The following is an 8,099-nucleotide window of genomic DNA, read 5'->3' on the forward strand; positions in this document are numbered from 1 at the left end:
GTCAGGGGGCGCTTTCAACAAAGAGGACAATCATGCTCAAAAAATCGATTCACATCATTACCAGAGTCGACTCCAGAGCACATCCGATGGGGGGCACAGATTACCGCTAAAAAAATCAAAAGAGCGCACACATACATGCATGCATGCGCACACATACAGCACAAACGACATTGAGCGTTATGAAACAAGTATTCCACAGCTGGGCAAATTAAATACGTGGCTTAGCAGTTTATCGTTGATTTGAACAAGTTGCAAACACTATTCAACATCCATGCAAATGATTATGTACAATTCTGTACTGTTTCTGACGGGATCAATTGCTTATTTCATGTTGAGCGAAATGTATTGTAATGGGTCTCTGGAAAAAAAAAAAAAAAAAAAAAACATATTTAGGGTTAGATTTGTTCATCACATAAGTCTTTACATTCAAAATGGTTGAAGAAGTTGTGATAATATGTCAAGCATTTTTCTATCGATTTCGGTCAGACTTTCCAGTACACTTTTTTTTTACCAGGTGAATCTTGACTTTGGATGAGAATTTGTGGCCCAACAGCCAGGAACGTCAGGTGCAGGAAGCCTGCACTGTAATTCCTAAAGCACTGCATGCAAACAGTTTTTCCTAAGGAGACTGTACTACATGAACAATTCTACTTTATTTTTATTTTAATTTGTGCTATGCAGGGACGTCTTTTCCTTTCTGTTTTGCAATAAAAATGGTCTGTCAACAAATTACAGTTCAAACAGTAAAGCTTTGGTGAAAACAGTAGATCTATGGTGTTGTTGATGTATATGTTATGTCATGAGAATATTGACAACAATAGAAAAATCACTATAGTTGTCATATAACATTTTCAATCCATTTTAGCTCACACACGTTAAAGCCAAACCTTCAGCAGAGCTGCAGTGTCGTCGGATACACAAATTAAAGTTATCTAACCGCGTGTATCGCTTAGCTTCCGATAACCGGCACATACGTGGTAGCTGGGCACATTTTTAGACAGGGACAGTGGGAGCATTCATGGTTGACAATGTGTCCGTTGCGTGCGGCACATGCACAGATCTGCACGTGGTTTGACGAGTGTAATTCAGTGATAAAGTGCTGCCTCTTACAAGTCAAAATACAATGTATGCTTTTACTGCCTTAACGGATTTCGGATGCGCTTCGCACTTTCAAGTAAAACTCAAGATTTGGGGTTGAAACATCTGAGCCCAAGGTAAGTATTAGCCATTCCCTAAGCACACACCCCACAGTAGAGGGGGACAGTGTGAGCAGTGAAAAATGGCTGAAATAAATACTCTTTGTCTCCTTTAATATGCGCTGCAGAAAGAGCCACAGTTTAGACTCCGCAATAAATCCGATGGGCAATAAGAGAGACGAAATGTCAACGACATTTCTTCAAACCGCCACGGTTTAAAGTTTAATGTTGCGACATAAATCTGACGTCCAAATCTTCACTTTTCGTTCCCTGCTCAATATTTTTTTTACTGTATCCCTTCAGTAATTGGCTAGAAAGCTCAGGTTTTTTTTGTAATGGGACATGGCATTTTGCGGTAACCTTAATCAAACTACAAATCATCTCAGACGAATGGTCCCCGCCGGAATGCCGAGTAAAGAACGATCGCTTGACAGGCCCAATTTAAGTGATCGCCTCTCCGCTTTGACGTTTTATTGACATCATGCGAAGGAGAAGGAAGGGGAGTTTTAGGGGGGTTTTGGGGGTGACTCAAACCAGATGGGCCACCAGCTCGTGAACTCACTCACGGTGTCGCAGCATTTTGGCTCAAAGAAATACTTAAACACGGAGTACAATGTCGTAAAGTAGACCTTTGCGGTCCAATTTATACTGCTTGTAATCATTTGATACCTTTCCATTAGTCATAAAAAACATGTGAAGCTGGTGAGAAAGAATGTTTAAATGTTAAGTTTGATCCTTCCCATGATATATACAGTCCTGCTCACCATTGTTGGCACCCCTTCATTTTTTGCATAACCTGTATAATATCTTCAAAATAAATGGAAATGTACCAGATGCAACAAAGCAGCCCCACAGCATTATGGATCCTGTTGGGAGGGGGGGAAATGTTGTTTCACTTGATTCGTTTTCTTCAGTATTTAAACTTCATGGATGCCAATAATGTATATAACACACATTTGTACACTTTCACATGTAGAGTTGTACAGTGGAGGCAAGGCAACCTCAGGACAATATTTGCGGTTTGGAAGCACATCCAACATGTCGCTGTATCGCTCCTTTTGCTTTCTTGTCATATGCGGAACACTGTCAAAATGATCCTGTTAAAGCAATTAAAGTCGGTGATGGCTTTATTGAACAATAATTGGTAAAGGGGTCAAAAAAGTTGCTAAATATAGAAACAGTCACTAATTTGGCAATTCTGAGTGTTTTTGTAAAATTTCTCCACACTGTGCGCAGCTACGTTTGTACTGGAAGTTGTGCACATCAGCGAGGATGTGCTTTGAACTAAGGACGCTGCTAAATACGTCCAGAGAAACTCAATATTTTTATTTTTTTTTTCCATTTAAAAAAAAAAAAAAAAAAAGAAAAGAAGAAGAACTTTAGCTTGCAAATGGGCTAAGGCGATTAGTGGGTAGCAGTTAGCAGCGGCAGTGAGGACCCTGATAATAAATTAAAGCTGGGTCGTCGCGGTTCATCTGATGCGCTGCCTTGTGGCCAGCTACCAGCGGCTTCAGGAAATGTGACATGACATCTCTCTTATGTTTGCATGCTAAATCTCAAAGGCTAGCCAGCGATTCGGTTGCTTAGCTTAGCATTCGGCGAGGCGGCTTTAGACCACAAAGAAACCAAAACTGCCCGGAAAACTCGCCAGCCTGTCGTAGCTAATTTGGAAAACTGCATTTTATGTTGCATGTTCAAAGGGTTCGATGGCTTTTGCTATCGCTGCCATGTTTTGCAATGTTGATGCGCTGCTAAGCTAACAACAAATCATTAATCATTTAATTTAGAACTCCCTCCCATTCCCAAAAATGTCCAACTAGTGCTACTGACTTTTGAATATTAAATAAATTAAAGGTTCACATGGGAATCATTGGCACTGAATTTGCCATACCATCCAAACGCTAATCAACAGAAGTGTAATCCAGCAGTGAATTACAGTAGAAATTCCCTTGCTCCTAAATGTCCATAAAACACAAACCCATGGAAACCGTTAGCAGAGTTGGCCATCTGCGAAAAAAAAAAATACGATTCATCATAAGCGGGACGGTCATGACAACCCTTGGAAGAATATATATAAAATATTTCTTTTTATTATTCACACTAGAAATGGAGACGTTAGTAATTTTTATTCAGACCACAGAAACTGATGCAACAAGTGTGCGACAGTAAGTGAACAGGCGCATAAAAAAATATTAACTTGTGTTTGGCCTGTTTTTTTTTAATAAATAGGGTTGATTCATAGACAATCAGCCATAGTGTATATTAAGTTTATTGCTGTGAGGCATCACACAAGAGTGGTTATTGCATCCTTTGTTGCAATCAACACCATAGCAGTTACAGGACAGCCTGGTGTCTTATTTATAAAGAGAAAAATGATAAATACATTTTTTTATTTGTAGTTATCATCATCCAATACATACGCTGCCTCACAGCGCTGAGGTTTTCGGTTTGAATCTCGGCTTTTGTTGGTTTCCTCCGGGTACTCCAGCTTCCTTCCACATTCCAGAAACATGCATGTGTGGTTCATTGAAGACACTCAATTATCCAAAGGTGTGAATGTCAGTGTAAATGGCCCTGCGATTAGCTGACAACTACAACCCCAATTCCAATGAAATTGGGACGTTGTGTTAAACATAAGTAAAAAACAGAATACAATGATTTGCAAATCATGTTCAACCTATATTTAATTGACTACACTACAAAGACAAGATATTTAATGTTCACTTATTTTTTTTAGAAAATAATCATTAAGTTAGAATTTGATGGCTGCAACACGTTCCAAAAAAGCTGAGACAGGTGGCAAAAAAGACTGAGAAAGTTGAGGAATGCTCATCCAACATCTGTTTGGAACATCCCACAGGTGAACAGGCTCATTGGGAACAGGTGGGTGCCATGATTGGGTAGAAAAGGAGCCTCCCTGGATTGCTCAGTCATTCACAAGCAAAGATGGGGCGAGGTTCACCTCTTTGTGAACAAGTACGTGAGAAAATAGTCGAACAGTTTAAGGACAATGGTCCTCAACGTACAATTGCAAGGCATTTAGGGATTTCATCATCTGCGGTCCATAATATCATCAAAAGGTTCAGAGAATCTAGAGAAATCACTGCATGTAAGCGGCAAGGCCGAAAACCAACATCGAATGCCCGTGACCTTCGATCCCTCAGGCGGCACTGCATCAAAAACCGACATCAATGTGTAAAGGACATCACCACATGGGCTCAGGAACACTTCAGAAAACCAATGTAGGTAAATACATTTCGGCGCTACATCCGTAAGTGCAACTTGAAACTCTACTATGCAAAGCAAAAGCCATTTATCAACAACACCCAGAAACGCCGCCGGCTTCTCTGGGCCCGAGCTCATCTAAGATGGACTGGTGCAAAGTGGAAAAGAACCATCCGGACTGTTATGGACGCAAAGTCCAAAAGCCAGCATCTGTGATGGTATGGGGCTGTGTTAGTGCCAATGGCATGGGTAACTTACACATCTGTGAAGGCACCCTTAATGCTGAAAGGTACATACAGGTTTTGGAGAAACATATGCTGCCATCCAAACAATGTCTTTTTCATGGACGCCCCTGCTTATTTCAGCAAGGCAATGCCAAACCACATTCTGCATGTGTTAAAGCGTGGCTTCGTAGTAAAAGAGTGCGGGTACTAGACTGGCCTGCCTGCAGTCCAGACCTGTGTCCCATTGAAAATGTGTGGCTCATTATGAAGCGTAAAAAAATACGACAACGGAGACCCCGGACTGTTAAACAGCTGAAGCTGTACATCAAGCAAGAATGGGAAAGAATTCCACCTACAAAGCTTCAACAATTAGTGTCCTCAGTTTCCAAACGTTTATTAAATGTTGTTAAAAGAAAAGGTGAGTGGTAAACATGACCCTGTCCCAGCTTTTTTGGAATGTGTTGCAGCCATAAAATTCTAAGTTAATGATTATTTGCTAAAAACAATAAAGTTGATCAGTTTGAACATTAAATATCTTGTCTTTGTAGTGTATTCAATTAAATATAGGTTGAACATGATTTGCAAATCATTGTATTATCTGTTTTGATTTGTTTAACACAACATCCCAGCTTCATTGAAATTGGGGTTGCAGTTGAAGATGTATAACGCCTCTTGTCCAAAGTCAGCTTATCCTTGTTCTGCATTTTCTTCTGTAGTTCAATGAGCAATTAAATTGAAGCTCAAAATTGTGTGCGTAAAGTGGAAAGGCAGTAAGGCTAGAAATTTAGGGGCAGGGTCCAAATTATTTTACAATGGTGTAGATGGGAAGAGAAATGGAGTAGAGCTTATTTTAAAAGAAGCGTTAGCTAAGAGCGTCTCTGAGGTGAAAAGGGTGGCAGATCGAGTGATGAGGCTGAAACTTGAAATTGAGCGTGTTATGTATAATGTGATTAGTGGCTATGCAGATAGGATTTGACCTAGAGGTGAAAGAGAAATTCTGGAAGGAGCTAGATGAAGTAGTTCTGAGCAGACACAGAGAGAGAGTCGTGATTGGTGCAGATTGTAGTGGGCATGTTGGTGAAGGAAACAGGGGTGATGAAGAAGTAATGGGTAAGTACGCCATCTAGGAAAGGAACTTGGAGGGACCGATGGTGGTAGACTTTGCAAAAAAGGATGGAAATGGCTGTAGTGAACACTTTCTTCCAGAAGAGGAACATAGGGTGACGTACAAGAGCGGATGTAGATCACATCTTGTGCAGACGATGTATAAACTGAAGGAGGTTACTGACTGTAAGGTAGTGGTAGGGGAGAGTGTGGCGAGACAGCATAGGATGGTGGTGTGTAAGATGACTCTGGTGGTGGGGAGGAAGATTAAGAAGACAAAGGCAGAGCAGAGAACCATGTGATGGAAGTTGAGAAAGGAAGAGTTTTGTGCAGCTTTTCGAGACAAAGTGAGACAGGAGGAGCTTCCAGAAGACTGGACTACTACAGCCAAGATGATCAGAGAGACAGGCAGGAGAGTACTTGGTGTATCTCATGTTACGGAAGGGGAGAAGGAGACTTGCTGGTGGAACCTCAAAGTACGGTAAATCATACAAGGAAATAGGTTAGCTAAGAAGAAAAGGGACACTGAGAGGACGAGGAAAGGTGACAAGAATACAAAGATGCGACATAGGGCGAAGGTAGAGGTGGCAAAGGCCAAACAAGAAGCATAAGATGACATGTATGCCAGGTTGGACACTAAAGGAGGAGAAAAAGATCTATACAGGTTGGGCAGACAGAGGGATAGAGATGGGAAGGATATGCAGCAGGTTAGGGTCATTAAGGATAGAGATGGAAACATGTTGCCTGGTGCCAAGAGTGTGCTGGATAGATGGGGAAAAAAATAATGTGAGGAGTTGATGAATGAGGAAAATGAGAGAGAAGGAAGAGTAGAAGATGCAATTGTGGTGGACCAGGAAGTAGCAATGATTAGTAAGGGGGAACTTAGAAAGGCACTAAATCTTTAAAATATTTTGTGGAAAATGTCAGTATGCAGTCCGTATAAGCATGATACAATAGTTAGCTCTCATACTGTTGCTAAAACAACACGAGAGGGCTGCCAGCGTGGGCAATCCGGCATACTAGCTGTAGCTATGACAGAAATGATTTGAAGTTATTTGAGCAAACAAATTGTCGCAGTCAAATACATTTAGTAAATTTTAAGAAGCAGTAAATACCCTTTAAAATTGCTAGTTTGTATTTGAACCAACACATTTTGGCTTGACCTCCGAATTTTGAATTTAAAAAAAAACTTTTTTTTTTTTTAGTTTTTTTGTTTTCGAGTTCCATGCTTTCAATTGGACAGCGACAAATTGTTTCAAACCAGTAACAAAAGCTGTCAGAGTTATAATAAAATATTTCAATGTCTTAAACATTTGCCAAGCATTTCAGTACGCAACAAAATATGTTCCACTGGCTCTCTCGCTAGTGCTAAAACAACACAGTAGAACCACTAGCTTTGGTTATGCCGTAGCAGTAAATGACCATAAAATGATTCAAAGTTATTTTAACCAACAAGTCATCGCTGTTGAGTGAAAATAAATAAATAAATAAAATAATACTTGTCTCCAAATTTTGTGAATTAAAGAAATCCTTTGGAGCCAAATACCTTTTGGGGATGCATGACTTACAGTAGCCTAGATGTTTTCTGATTATTTAAGTGTGCGGAAAAGTTTGTACAAACCTAATGTTTCATTAGCGCTGATGTTGGTGCTAAAACAACACAAAAGAACCACTAATATTGCCTATGCCAGTGCAGTAACTGATGGTTTAAGTTTTTTGTGCCAACAAATCATCGCGGTCAAAGAGCTCCAAATTTTGTCCTTTTTTTTTTTAGCAATTTTTTTCAGCTACTGCTTTATATTGGACAACTAACAAACGTTTTCAAAAATTGTTTTATAAGAAAATGTCCTAAACCTTTTACCAATCATTTTAGTATGCATCAGCAAAGCTTGCACGAAACTAATAGTTAGGTTCTGTTTCAACGCGAGTGCTTAAGCAATTTTGTCCTTTTTTTCAGTATGCAGCAGCGAAGTTCATACAAAACTAATCGTTACATTAGCTCTGACGTTAGCGCTTAAGCAAAACAAATGACCAGTCTCGTTGGCGATTCCAGGTCGTTAAAATGATTTTAAGTTGTGATTTTACGATAAACTTGCAAGCTATCGTTGCTCAGCATTATTACTGTGATGCTTTCAGAGTAACTTTTACTCCTAAAAGAGTTTTTTTTTTTTTAACAGCTATTAAGGTTTCAGTTTGAGTGACACGTAAATGAGGATAATTACAACGGAACACATCCAATGTTTTCTCATCTTACTATTAAAAACTATATATGCACCTGACTTCTAAATGACGTACTCGTTGCACTCGGTCATATGCAAGCTCACGTCCTCATCAGACGTCTTCGGGGGAA

The sequence above is a fragment of the Phycodurus eques genome, chromosome 15, assembly GCF_024500275.1.
Source record: "Phycodurus eques isolate BA_2022a chromosome 15, UOR_Pequ_1.1, whole genome shotgun sequence".
Classification (NCBI taxonomy): Eukaryota; Metazoa; Chordata; class Actinopteri; order Syngnathiformes; family Syngnathidae; genus Phycodurus; species Phycodurus eques.